Here is a 15277-nt window from a genome sequence, read left to right as displayed (position 1 = left end):
TAATAAGGAATTATTCCCATGGCATTTAAAGGCTTAAAAAATTCATTGATTCTTTCCTACATAGAAAAGTGGCTTCAGAGCCCCTCCTTAATAGCATGCAAATTTATTAAAAAAAAAAATTGGGGTTTATAGACAACTGTTTTAATCTATTAAGGGCAAATTAACCAAGCAATACATAAGAATGATAGCAGTACAGAAATGATTGCTCTGTTAGGAAGTCAAATGAGGTTCAATTCTTGACATACTATATAGCAGTCCTTGCAGGTTATTTCATTTCATTTCACATCTTTCGTTTATTAGCTGCCTGCTGGATCCTGTCTTGCCTAGTACCATCAAACCCTAATACCATTTATACCTAGTTTTCTCAATAATGCCTAATCAAAAGTGTGCCATAATCTGTCCTGAGCATCAACTTTGGCAAATTTTTTCTTTTTCTTTGCTTTTCCTTCTCAGACATAAGCTATTCTCCTTTTTATTGCTTTTATTATTCTCTCATTACACTATTTGCCTTCTAGCTGCTGGTGTATATCCCTGAACCTAGCCAAGATCCCAGTGTTTTAGAGCCAAAGTAACAGAAAACACAACGCAGCTCTGCCATTCAGAATTCAGATCATAACCCTGCCAAGCTCCCAGATATAGCAAGTCTCCCCCCATGCTCAAGGATACCCTGCAGCTGACATCCTTTGATCCACTACAATGAATTGTTTGTAAACTATACATAAGTAACTTCAAAGCACCATCTTGGAATCCAGTAATCTAATTCAGTAGACAGATGGTCAAGCACTATTCCAGCTCAATTATTTATGATTTAGTAGTCAAGTTATGTAGATTGATTTCTGCAGTTTCGTTTAGGTGTCTGGAAAAAGAAGGCTATTATTGACAGATAAGACAGATAATGAACACTGTGGAGTTCTTGCAGTGCAGGATGTACTGCTTCAGAATGAGAAGAAAAACCTGCCTGATTAAAATAGCATTACAAGTTTTAGAGTTTTATTTGATTAACGTAGGGCTCTTTTTATTCCCCTGATAAAACTAAAAAAAAAAAAATAGCACGGACAATCTGAACAAGATCCATTGAGGAGGGATTACTTCATTTTGTCCTGTCTCTTGCACACTTTCTCTAAATATCTGCTAGTAGCCATTTGGATTCTAAAAAGAAAGCATAAGTTTAGTTCTTCCTAACACTAAAAGTTTTCAGGGGACTGAAATAAAAATTAATATTAAGACATACTTGAGCCATACTCAGAAAATACTATAAAACCAAATAGTACCAAACAGGACAACCAGAGTGAGACCCAAACTGCTACATACAGTGATGCCCTTTCATGAAGGGCAGTGTGGATGCTGTACATAAGTTGTCTGACCGGAAATGAGTTTACAGCAGTGGGAGCTGGTCCCGCTATAAGAAAAAAAAACCCACCCCTCCACATTCAGCAGGAGTTTCTTCCTTCTGCACTTCAAGGTTACACAACTGTGGATCAGGCAGTGAAGCAGCTAAAACTATTAAATGGAATGAAGCTATTAAAGAAATAACTCTATTGAACAAATCAACCTCAGTTTCTTCACCCCTAAGTACAAAGAACGATGAGAAACGGTGCCTGGGATGTGTGGGAAGGCCACGCTGATTGCAAAATTGGACTTCAGCGCACCGTTACAGAGAACTGTGCTGGCATACACAGGAGGACAAACAGTGGGGAGAGGGAATACTAGTACTGCTGATGAATCTTCTCAGGAGACCAACATCTCAGTTCAGCCCTCAAGCTAGAAGTTTTCCATTTTCTTTGCTTTAAATAGAATCATAGAATCATTAAGGTTTTAAAAGACCTCCAAGATCATCTGGTCCACCCATGACCCTACTACCAATGTCACCCGCTAAACCATGTCCCTAAGCACCAGGTCCAACCTTTCCTTGAACACATCCAGTGACTGTGACTCCACCATTTCCTTGGGCAACCCATTAATCAGACCACTTTATAAATGCTTGAAAATATTGCTGCCGCTCACTTCTTCCACAACTGAACCATGCCACCAGCTTCTTCTATCCAGGTTATTAAAGAGACTAACTTTAAAAGAAAGAGGAGCAGAAAGGACAGGGAGATTGTTGGTATTGTTGGGTGAAAAATCATGCATTTAGTACGTTTCACCAAAACTATAAATAATATAATCAAAATACCTTCATATAGTTTGTGCTCAATTACAGAAGAATAATATTAAAAGCAGTGACCATATCAAAAGGTTAAAATAGTAGAAGCATGTGGTATTTTAACGATGAGCTCACAAAACAATTTATCAAAATGTATAGAGATTTTTCTAGCATCAGATAGATATGCATCATACATACTATCAAAGAAGCCCACCTTTAAAATCACACTCCAGTTACTAGGCAATGATTTTTCACAAACATGGATCTCAATGAATACTAACGCTTATATAGATCTAAGAACCTACTGTTACTACTCATTTCCCCTTTCCTGTTCCTTCCACTGAAAACAGGTTCCTTTTTGTTTGTTTGTTTTTTAAACCTCTATTATAATTTTAATATTTTTAATTTTGAATTATATTGTATTTAAAGTAAATAACCAGTCCCCAGTATAACTATAAAATATTAAATACTTTATATACCTTAAAAATTGACAATATATGTTTCCCTTAATTTAATTCAGAGTTACAGAGATGGGAGAGAACAGTTTTTTCTTTCAAGTTTAGTTTTGGTTTGGAATGGTAAAATTGCATCATGGAATTCTGAACTTCAAACAGTCTCAATGAGTTAATATGACAACGGTCATTTGCAACTTTTATACAGCAATACAGTGTCTCCACATCAAGAGTAAAATGCTGTACACATTTTACAAGTAAGACAAGAAGTTCTGCGAAGAAATCTTCATACTGAAAACCTGACTGTTGCAAACTCTCTTTGACGTTTTTGGGGAAAAGGGGGAACACCTTGTGTTCCTATTCAAGACTGTGTCCTCAACAGATAGATACTGTACATAGTGCTAGCATCTAATGCATTTAAACTATTTATTCTATCCAAGCTAGTTATTTGATGATAGCAAGAGAATCCAGCAGCAGAAACAAGACCAGAAATATTATTTCGTTATTTCGCTTCTGTTTGTAATTCTGAATTTTATTTTTTTCCCTATGCCTCTAACTCACCTAAAAGACCCAGAACATGTTATTTTTTTTTTTCTGTTGTAAAGCTACCAGCTTTTATCTTCAGTTTCCTACCTACAGAAAAAATCTCGAAAGTAAGAGCAGATTCAGTGAGAGCGGGCTATATCTAGATATCAGTCCTTTCATAATCTACTAAAGAAAATCCAAAGCATAGTGTCATTTGTAATCTGATATCTGATAAATCTTTCAGTGTCAAGCTCTCAGAAGAACAGATGGTACTGCAGAACACCTTGCTACGGCTACGAGAATAGAAACTTATGATGGCAATCTCTTCTTGGAATTCCCACAACCACTCCCCTTATACTGTAGCAAGCCTTTTATTAGTACACTAGCATTTTCTATGCAAAAAAAAAACTGAAATAAATAGGAGTTCTGTTATAATCAAAGGGTGACAAAAAGACTTACACTGTGAGCCAGTGGCAATACTATGTCATCTTATCTATACTCAAAGGTCTTATTACTGCATATTTGAAAATTAACTGTTGACATCTACATACACATTCAAATTTATATCAATACAGTTTACTCACCATAATTAAGGTTTTGTTATATATTTATGTACACCATGAAATAATAACAGAGGTATTTTATAATGTCCATTGCAATACTAACTATAATAATATAAGGGAAACATGGCAGTCCTTTCAAACCCAGCTTACACATAAGTGAAACAGGAAGAGACTGCTTCGCTTCTGTTAAAGAATATGAAATTTCCAATCTGAGAAAAGATAACTGCCCTTCTTCAGTACTAGTTAAAGCAAAAACAGATACCTGCTCTAAATATGGCATACAAATTTATTTCTTTTTGGAGCCATATTATACATCCTGATTTCTAAACTCATGTACGACTGTATCAATTATTCCACACAGTCTTCACTTAGTATGCTCTGAATAAGCCAGGTTCCCATGAGAAAAAGAGTAGATGAGCTCATAGTTAAAGGCCCTATAATGATGCACATATCCATACTGTGTAGGCAATTTAGCAGTGACTTGACTTTTGAGATTTTCCTCTTATATACTTAACATTACTGTAGTTTATCAATATACATAGATTTCCTACATTTTTAAACATGGAGAGGCAAGTGAAGAAATGTCAGCGTGTTAAGCTCTTTGTTAAGCTATCAATGTGGTAGGAATTCTTGCTGCATTAAAATAACATCTGAGGTCTTTCCTCTGATGAATTAGCATAAAGACAAAGCACTCCCTTTCAAACTTCCCAAGGTATATACGGATATGAGAAGGCAGAATCCTAAAAGATTGCAAAGTTGTTTCCACAAGTCTAAGCATAAAAAGTTAGGAAAGCTTTCAGAATATTTTTAATAAACAATGATCTCTCTTCACTAGGTCTCTAAAAGAATATTCATAAATAGCCTCTCTGAAAAATTCCAGGCTTTTATCATAAATTACCAAGCCACAATAGTTGCTCCAAGTAAAGTTATATTAATAAAAAAAAATCCTAACATTTTCAAAAAAAGGAATGAATTACCCTACCACATGTAAACAGTAGCCACAACTAATTTGAAATCAAGTGTGCTAAATTTAAGATCCAAAAGAAAAGTATTTGAAAAATTAATGATGTGGCATTAATAATCCTGGAGGAGGGGAGGAGTGTGAAACTTTATATGTGCCAATACTGACAGCATAAAGATATGAGATAGACACTGCAGCACACATGTGCGTTTCAGCCATTCCAAGTTGGTTAACCCATATTCAAGGGGAATAATTCATAATACCTTTGCACTTACTGTTAAGTGGTAGAGCCTATGCTTGCATGTTGTTTGGTTGTTTTGTTTTGTTTAAATCTTCCACAGTAGAACAGGGGTCAAAATAGTTACCTGCTGATACTTAGGTTTAACAAAGTTTTTTTTCTCTCCTTACCATTAATTCTGCTTTTCTGGATCCAGACTTAATTCTTGAACTCAAACCAATGTTGTGTGTATAAGAACAAGTGACGTGAAAAGGTAAAAAATTTCATCAGCTAATTTCTCAAGCAAGGACCCTACATGCATACTCGAACTACTTTTACACTCTTACTATACAGCTCATTTTCCCAAACTGAAATTCTAATCTTCTTGGTCCCTATCTCACCACCAGAAGCCTTTCAATCCAAGACCTCAGCCCTGATCTCAAACTGGGTCAACTGTGTCACAGCTTTTTACCCAAGTCTAGTCACAAGTTTTACAAAATTATGAAGAACAAAGCTTCAGTAAGTTATAACTGAAAACAGACTTTGCTTTAACATTGCAACTGGGAAACATTTCTACGTTCTTAGTAACAGACATAACAAAGCATGGTAATTCATAGGGACTTTTCTTTTTCTTCAGAGTTTAAGATGCTGCAGTTTGAGTGACAGATAAATGAGTCATCAGTCTGTCAAATAAGACAGTAAAAACACTAGGTATGGAAGTCTTGTTTTTCAAGACTTTCCAAGGTCATTTAATCAGTGAGGTATGAATTCTACAAATGCTGAAGAGAGTGTTTTTCTCTCTGGTGCTCTGTTAGAAAAGTTACTTTACCTTTTATAAATCCGTCTCAATGTCAGGAAACAATTACCTGGTACCGTAGGCACGTGTGCATTAAAAAACGCAGGTTGCTGTAGATGCTCAGGCCAAAGTCGGCCCAGTTTCGAACAGCGTTTCAGAGCGCAGAGCGGGGTGCCCGCATTGATAAGAGCCTGCAGCAGCCAGGAGCCATCTTCTACTCAGGCACCAGAGCACTCGCAGCTCCATTCTCTGAGCTCTCAGTAAGAGTACCTATGCTCTTCTGACCTCTGTTTCAACTCTGAAATGTTTCTTTCAGTATCACTCAGCTGCAAATGTGTGATACAAAACCTGGCAGAAGCCTTGTCAGGTGCAGCAAATGCAGCCAAACGGCAGAGTAAGTGTACCTCACGCCTTCAGCTGCCACCACTGTGATTTCCAACCCACGGTTTGTTGCCATGACTGAAACGTCCCATTCCTTTTTCAGCACTGTGGATTGTTTTTTTTGTTGTTGTTGTTTGTTTGTTTTTTTTAGAAGAATCACAGAATATTATATGAACAGATGTTTTTAGCTGCTATAAGATCACCAGTGAATTGGCTCCAGGTGCCCTGGTGCCGGCAAGAGGCTGCAGGGCCTCTGTGAGGCGGGGCCTGGGCTGCCCTGTGCTGAACAAGGCCAATTCCAGCTGGCTCCAAGGATAAATCTACTGCTCGTAATAAAACTCAGAGGCATTCAGAACAGACAAAACCAGATATCCAGTCTTTTCCCCTTCTCTTTGCTCCTTCCTTTCCCTTGCGTGACTGAACAGTCTAGAAAACCATTCACAGAAATACCATTTCTCTCCAAAGACAGGACTCAGCAGCAGAGTACCCATTTAAAAATCCTTCCTCTTCCTGTCTTCTACTTTTCAGGTCCAATGTTTCCCCAGGGGTGACATTCTATAAAGTAAGACTGAAACAGTGTTTAGTCAGAGCAGAGCAGAACCTGATCTACAAATATAAATAGTGCTGTTATTTATTTGAATCAGAAATTTTAGTTTGACTTTTGAAAAACAGCCTTGAAGGCATTTTGATTTAATGTGATTTGCCTACTAATCCCATCATCTCAGCGACAAAGCAAAGATGATGTAATTTGGAGTATTCCAAGTATTGTGACAAATCTTTAGATATTTATACTATTCTCTACTGTTTCATCTCTACAGTTTCTTCACTATTTTAAACCCTGTCTAATTTAGCTAATTTAGAATATCATGTTTTCATATGGAATTGTCTTAGCAAATATAAAGCAAAATATTAAAAATACACAGCAACTTTGCATTTCTACCAGCAATTCAAGGGCTGAGGGGGTAATTACTGTTCTTCAGCACTACAAAGTAGCAGATACTATGGTTTTAGTATTATGCTGTGTGTTAAGCTTAATATATGTACTCCATTAATACAGAAGCTATGCATGAAATACTGCAGACTTTAAGTGATAGAAACAGAAAATGCCATGTTGGAAGTTAGTATTTAAATTCTATTGAGAACTCGATTTTCTCATCTTAATATTCTAAAGATGTTCGTTCTTATTATGCAAAAAAAATGCTTTCTTCAGCAAATGGTCTCTTTGTGAATGACTATTAAATGTCACTTGCCAAAACAGATTTCAAATAAATAAAATACATCTAACTTCTTCCAGATTATATTGCCATCTGGAAGACACCAGTATTTACATATGAGATTATAAATTGTCCAATTTGCTTTTCAGTTTCTTAGGAAGAATTCTAATGTTGAGAATTCAGAAACACAATGTTCACCTCTCAAAAAGATAAAGGATCATTTAAAATACAAATAATGAAAATCTAAAAAATTCTTAGGCTACGCAAAGTATAAAGTTATTCACTAGTGCAGATTATAACAGGACTGTGATTTCTTTCCCAGATAAGGCATTTATTATTTTTTAGTTTTCATTTAATTGTGGTTATTAGACAAACATATGTACTAACATTATATATGTATTAAAATGTTAAAAACAATTACTTAGATTGTTATTCAAGCATTACAAAAATCAGTGAAAAAAAAAACCAACATAAACAGGGTTGTATGCATAGCTCTACTGAGCTGCCCTGATTCTCTCCATTTCTGACACAAACGCAAGTGTGCTATCTTAGTTTTTCATCTTTTGAAGAGAGACGAACTGAAAACACTGAGGCATAGCTGACAACTCCATACGTTTCTTGTAGTCTACAGTTTTTGGCAGTAGTATACTGAGTTTTTGACCAACACCAATGTTTAGGAATCCAGCTAAACACCATTTTTTAACAATGACTTCAAGAGCTTTTCAAAGTGGAGTCAGAATAAAATTTATAATCAGAATGTGTCTTCAATTTTTCACAAGTTTGGACAACACAATCATAAATGGCAAGATTTCACAAATCAAAATGAAATAACATGAGTGTATTATAAGAATGGAATAGATTTTTTGATAGGGGAAAAAAAAACAGTTTTTTCATTCAACCCTACTTTTACATATTATTGTTCATATACAGAAACCTAAGAGTTAATATATATCTGCTTTTGCTGTTGTTGCTATTAAACAAAATCTGCAGTACTCTTAGATGTAGTCATACAGTCTTCAGTAAGTCCTAGAGAAGGCAGAAGTCTGACTACAGATAAAGTAATTAAGTCTGTCCAAACTTGAACACAAACCAAGCAGGTCTCAACACCTGACAAAAGTTTCTTGAAACTTTTGAATATGAAGCTAAAAGAACAATTTTCCATGGCTATTATAAATTTCCAAATACAAAATGAATTAGTGAAAAAAAATCTGCTTGATTTCCTTACATTTATCATTTCAAATCAAACGCTTACACATATTAGGCTATCTAGTTCTTAGTCATTTACTAGACCATTTTATTTGTGGTTACTTGTTCAAATAAAACCCAAATGAAAACTCAGCAAAAATGATACTAAATCTAAAGAACACCACATGGATTTGGCATCTCCCATCACTCAAGAACAACTTTTGTCAATAAGCTTGCTCTCTTACAGAGAAAAGCCATGCTGCCAGTTTCTACTGGCTATTGATCATCATTTAGTGTAACAGTCACTTTGGATTAGATACTGGTTTGGTGGAATAGAAGGTAGGTTCTTCTCCCACTGCACAGAAAAGAAAGCGGTTATGAGAAACTTTGTAGTTGACCTGCTTAATGCAGTTCTGTTTACAGTACAGAAACATGCCCTTCTACCCAGTAAGATCTTTCAGATATTCTTCATGTGGAAAAACAGGTAACTTCTGTTGCCACAGTTTGGAAATGCATCCAAAGTACTTAACCTAACATTTATCTACATGGTCTTGCCAAAAGTGGAAATTGCATGAGACAGGAGATGCACAGGCAGCTGCTAATGAGCACTGCCTTCATCAGTGACTGAGGGCAGTTGTCTGTTTGCTGTTGTAAACATAAAAATAGAAACAAAGCAGGCTCCTTGGAGGCCTACCTAATTAAGAGTTTGCTAATTGGTATTAAAGCAGTAAAAGTATGATGGCACATATAATGATGTAACTTTGATATATAAAAGGATGTATGGTCTGTGGGGGCTATAAAACCATAAAAAATTGTAAAACGTGTACAGCAGGGTAATTACAATATATTATCATAGTGCCATACAAAGACAGTCCCGAGTTTTGTTTCTTCACAAAATCCTTTATGATATTTGTAAGGTCAGGCTTGGAGAGTACTGTGATTCTATAGCAGCAATGCAGATGTAATGTTTAATCACTACAATGAAATTACCTTGGTATAAAGTATCTCTCATAACTGTCAAGCTTACTATTTGTACTTAACAGAATGGTTTGTGATATAAGCAAATTTGAGACCAAATTTTGGGTGTTGTTTTTCAGCTGAAATCTACAACAGCTACCACAGAAAGGTGTGTTACATGAAACAACAAACAAAATGCTAATGTATTCTACCTACCAGAATTATCATTTTCATTACTGCAGAAGTACCAGGAAAATGTGATACAAAGGCTGAGGCTTTCTTCACATAATTATGCAGAACTGCCTATACCCACAGAAAAAAAAAAACGTGCAGACAAAAGTACTTTATGTTCTCAGTGTTCTTCTGGAGTTATTGAAAAACATGAAAATACATTTTAGAATTCACTGTGATCTTCACGTTAAGATCATCATAAAATGGATAATTTTAGGTTTTGTCTGTTTGCTTTTACTTACCATTGCTCTGAAAATATGATTTGTTTCTTCTAACGTTTTGCTTTTCCCCTCCCTTTTGCTTCTGCAAGGAGAATTCAATATTAATTCCTTGTTTACACAAAGATGTATGAGGAAAAGCAAAGCTTAGAAATGTTCTCACAAGATGCATACCAAATCTCCCAACATTCTCTCGTAGCATTTCCATATTCCCCTTTGCTTTCAACTGTTACTAGTTTATTATTATTATTATTAAAAGCAGCTATCATTAACCCTTACCAACAAATCGAGCATTGTAGACAGAATTTGCCACTTGGATCTATGTTAGTCTCAGATATAAATTAGGGACACAAATTTTACAATTACTTTAGAAGGAAATCTTGGGACTCAAGTTTCTCTGTTTCACCAAGCACGAACAATACCCCTATGAAGAAGTTTTGGTGATAAAACTGCTACAAAAGCATTTATCTAAGCAGTCCAAGCTGCCATTGACTCATAGCACATTGACAGAGGCATTCACAAGCTATTTCTTTCATTATAATCTTCCTTGTGATTGATGAGAACAAGCACTGCTAGCCAACTAGCAAAAGCACCCGAAACAGCTGTAACTGTCACTGGGGGTCATGAGGTGCCACCCCCTACTTACATTTTTTCCCATGATTTTCAACCCAATGAGGGTTGAGGATTTCCTGCATCAAAAAAGTTTTCAGAAAGTTGACTTATCACAGCAATACAGGCAGTGCAAACACAGCAAAACAAACTTGAATCTGGAGGTAGCTTGAGCAGTACTCATATAAGGTCTGTCACCCAGCTCAAATTAATCACTATCCTCATGAATCATATCACTTTTCTTAAGAACCTTAAGAGTTCACTGCTTTCTACTGCAGGACTAGCAATAACCCAAGTAGCATTATGTTATTATTTAAAAAAAAAAAAAAAAACACTCCTCTTTACAGGTCATCCTCATGGGATAAAAACGATGAATTGCTAAAGCTTTCTATAAACACCTGCCCCAGCATAGCACAGCTAGGAAGTCTGAGCTGACTAATTACATGGCAATATCCAATTAGAAATCATTGCAAAACTCTCCCCCATCTTAAAGAAACAAACCTAAACCTTAAAAAAATATATATATGTAATAAAAAAACAAATCAGGAAAGCTTTACTTTCAACAAGAACAAATGGGAAAAATATCTGGTGTGTCTTGGAAGGGCAATGATCCACAGGAATAAACAGCATGGAATGATGAACAAGAATATTGAAAAAGGCGTTTCAAATGCACAAATTGGAACACCTCATAAATTTGCTACGCAGACCTAAATGCCTTGTGAATTTTAACAGCTGCAGTCTCGTAATAGAAGTGATGCAAATTAGAAAAATAGTTACAATAGGAAAAGAATGACAAGATTCAGATAACACATCCATCTTTCAGTCTCATTAAACATTCTCTTTGCTACCTTTATTTATGAGCTTTTCTAAGCAAGTACACAAAGAAGAAAAAAATAACCAAGGAAAGGGTGGTGGTTTTTTTTTTTTTTTCTTTTTTGGCTTCTTATAAAATACTAATGCAGCAGAAACTTGATGGGCTGAAAAGAGATTCTCTGAACTACCTGCCGCCTTTTTCTCTTCAGTAGCAGTTCTGTAACATAAACAAACAGTATGTTTGAAATCCAAGAAAAAAAGAAAACATAGACCTCTAATAGCATGCGATCATTTTATTTAGAATGAAAGGAAATGCTATTTTGTCACCAGCTCCTCATGTTTGTTTGTTTGCTTTTTACACCATGAAAGAACACGAGGATGATTTCAGAAGAAATGCTAAAATCCATGGCCATTTTAAGAAAAACAACAGAATAGTGTAAGTAGCAGGGATTACAGTTCTAAATGCAATACATTTCTTTTTTGCAAGTACTAGTTAATTAATCATGGTCAAAGGGTCAAAAGCCCATGCTGGGTAGCTCTAAGAACTGAAGTTAGGTATTAAAAAAAAAAAAATGCATACATTAAACCCATGTCAGCAAAGTGAAGGATTATGTTCTAAATAACTCAGGTGTGACATTCTGAACAAACGGGAGCAGATAACTGAGCAGTCCATCACCTTAATGGCAGACATAACTTGTTTCTGTTTCAATTGGAGAAAGTAACTATGTGCTATTTCCTGCCTGTTATATATTCATTAGACTTTCCTTTAAAGTGTGAAGACTTCCATTCTTATAAGTTTTCACTAGAAAGTATTTCTGAAGGAACCTCCAACACTTGTATAATACTAGTTGCCCAGGGCTGTTAGATTAACCAAGAATTTTGTGAAATAATAAGTAGGTGCTAAAGCAAACTAACAATTTAAAGATACAGCCTTCAGAAACTTCTGTGATTAACACGTTACTCAGGACGGAATTCACAAAAAAAAGTATCTGTTAACTTTAGTAGGAGTGTTACTTACACAAGGAGCACTTTTCGGAACACAGAGGCAAAGACTTCTGCTCTACAAACATTCAGCCTGAATCAGGTTAGATATAATATGCTATGAAACACAAGGTTAGGCTCAAGGGAGAGGAAATAGGTCCAAAATAAAGTAACATCACTGCTATTATCCTAACAGATTCCTCCCATGCCAACTCCTGCTTGACTTCCAGTAAATATCCACATCATCCTTCAAACACTTTCACATGGTTGTCACTTACTATATGATGTCATAGAATCAGAATCACTGAGATTGGAAGGGACCTCTGAAGATCATCTATGTCCAACCACCTTCTCAACTGGGTCAGCTAAATTACAATTAAATGCAAACAGTTCAGAGTAAGGTTGCTGACTGGTGGTCTATTCAGTAATTTTAGGGCATTTCAAAGTAGTAGCTATACAAATTTTGTGATGTTGTCTAAAACTAATGACCAAAATCCTCATGTTGTACCTCCAAGTGCATTATTACCATTAGATTTGCATTATTACATACTGGAGCATAATGAACTTACAATTAAAACTGTTACATTTCTTCAGAAAAAAAAAAATCTAAAGACATTTTATAACTAGCAAATAGTTTTGTTTGGTTTATATTACAGTTACTTTTTATTAGAGGGACATGCTATGGCATAAGTAAAACACATAATTTCAGTTTTTGCCTGTATCACTGATGAAAGAAAAACTTAATTAAACAAAGGTAAACACTCTAAAAACACATAATCAAGTGAAAAATACATATACCAATGAACACTAAGTTACAAAACAAAACAGATGTTAAAGAACAGGAGATAGCTTTGGTTTCATGCCTGTAAGAGCTGCAGTTCTGAAAAAAATCAAACTTTGACTTAGAAAAATAATTAATACCTGTTGAACAGAAGTTTATCATTAAAAGAATCCTTTTTCTTTTTCCCCCCAAAAAAATCACTTTGAACTTCAAAATTATATTGTGTTGCTGATATTTGTTTTCATTTCTGTCCACAGCCAGTTCCCAGAACCTGTCCAGAACTAATGCACTGGTTCTATATAATAAAGGTAATGCAAATTGTACTGCTAACATTTATATATATATATATATATATTTGTTTCCCTGATTTTAGCTCAATGTTACTGCTGTTCCACTTGACAACTCCAGGAAAGTTACCACCAGAACTTGACTAGAGTAAAATGACATCAAGTGGAAAGTTTGTAATATGTCAATTAGGAAGTACTCCTTCAGGCAGGCAAAGCTGGAATTTACTTCAAGAAAGCCTAGGGAGAAAAAAATCAATGCATTCATTCGAGTTCCAGTTCTGGAAGTACTTCACATAAAAGAAATCCAGTTGACTGAGAAAATTTAATGCATACAAAATGCTGATAATTTATTTGTTGTTTCCTTTTTCTACATATTTAGTAAAGACTCCTGATCTCTTTCTTGCAGTTTGCTTGAGACTTTGCAACTCTTTGTTGCTTTGGTAATTACAGAAATTTTCTTTTCAATCTCTTGAAGCCTAAGGGAAAAAAAGCATTGATTGGCTATGAAAAGCACACTGATGCTGTCTCCTCACAGCTATTTGTTAAGAACTCGAATTTCACTTTCTATGAGACACAGAGCTTATATAAATTTGCAGAATATATTCCACAAGCAAAGCCAGCAGTAACTAGCATACACTGCTACATTGCAGATCTTTGTACAGCATTTCAGCAGATTTAAGCTCCATCAACTCTTGAAGTCTGACAACATGCATGAAAAGTATTAGGGTCTATGGATGTGGATCTACCCACGCAGGCAACAAATCAGAAGTTCTTAGTCTGGGATTGCACACTGTATCACCTGTATCTCTACACAGTTTTCGTTTGTGCTACTAGTCATTTTCAATCACAAATTATCTTTTCCAAAAGAATAGGTCTCTCCAAATTCAGTCACTATCACCTATGGAGAAACTTCTACACTAACTTCTTAATTCTGTTTTCATCAGTGCTGTAATGACAATATTATTTACTACTTTCACCAGTTGACTAGAGGAAATAGGATTCCAGGAGGCTTACATACTACTGTGAATATGAAAGTATGGTAGAAGAACAAAAGCCTTTTTTAATATAAACACAATGTTGTCTGTTCACATCTAGATCATTCATGAGAAAGAGGAGACAATAAGGAGACAATAAGGAGACAATAGGCCAGTCAATTGTTTTAGGTTTAACTAAACTCAAGTTCACACATCTTCATCAACTCTGTAGTCCTGATTTTAACATGAGGCTTTGCCAATATTCTGGCTGGTGGCTTTGAAAAGGTGTGACTAAAAAAAATAGAATTCTGTGCAACAGTACTGTAGCCCTTGCCTGAACAAACCATTTTTTCTTCTGTCAGTAAGAAGACTGACAACTGCTGTGTCTTCCATTTTCAGTTTCTTGCCAAGAAATAGATTTTCTTTTATTTCTTTCTCTTTCCCATCTAGAATGCTGTTGTGTCTGGAATGCTATCTTTTCACCTTACCTTAATTAAATAAAGTTGCAGGAGAGGAGCCTGTCTACAAAGGGCCACAGTCAGGAATTAGATTGTGGCAATGTGTAACTGTTGTACTCAATCATGTTTATATTTACACTCACTTGAATTTTTTATGATATCTATCTCTAAATACAGCTATTGATCTGGAAAATACACGTCTTACTTGCCAAGAATCTCTATATTTAGCATTTTTGTGAACACCAAATCCACCATTTGGGATACACGTTATTCCTGTTCTCATCCAGGTATTGGTGGTTAGGCAGAAAACAAATCACCACAAAATAAATAAATAAATAAATAAATAATCAGATATAAGACAACTTGTGTGACATGGAGATGAATACTTTTTCAAATACTTTGAGTGATATTTTCTGCTTCTAGTTAAATGATTAGATCTACTATTCAAGAAAGCCTGTGATATGACATTCTTCCTCAATTAGCATTTGTTCTTGTAAAACTATTAATGATTAGACAATCTAGTGTTCAAAA

General features: G+C 35.3%; 1 protein-coding gene and 1 long non-coding RNA gene across 15 annotated transcripts in view; both read right to left on the bottom strand.

The window, feature by feature from the left end:
- Positions 1-15277, bottom strand: part of RGS7 (regulator of G protein signaling 7) — a 268219-nt gene that overhangs the window by 185469 nt on the left and 67473 nt on the right. The window lies entirely within an intron of this gene.
- LOC125184860 (uncharacterized) lies at positions 4478-10975 on the bottom strand. Of its 2 annotated transcripts, none has more exons than XR_010830260.1 (4): positions 10490-10975; positions 9868-9928; positions 9611-9697; positions 4478-6606 (listed from the first exon to the last, which is right to left on the bottom strand). It is a non-coding gene; the product is annotated as an uncharacterized lncRNA (long non-coding RNA). The 2 variants fall into 2 exon arrangements; XR_007169381.2 differs by lacking the exon at positions 4478-6606 and adding an exon at positions 8624-8792 and having other exon boundaries at positions 10490-10972.

The sequence above is a fragment of the Anser cygnoides genome, chromosome 3 (genome assembly GCF_040182565.1).
Source record: "Anser cygnoides isolate HZ-2024a breed goose chromosome 3, Taihu_goose_T2T_genome, whole genome shotgun sequence".
NCBI classification, from domain to species: domain Eukaryota; kingdom Metazoa; phylum Chordata; class Aves; order Anseriformes; family Anatidae; genus Anser; species Anser cygnoides.
The sequence above is the reverse complement of the archived record's forward strand: the minus strand, read 5'-3'. Positions and strand labels throughout refer to the sequence as shown.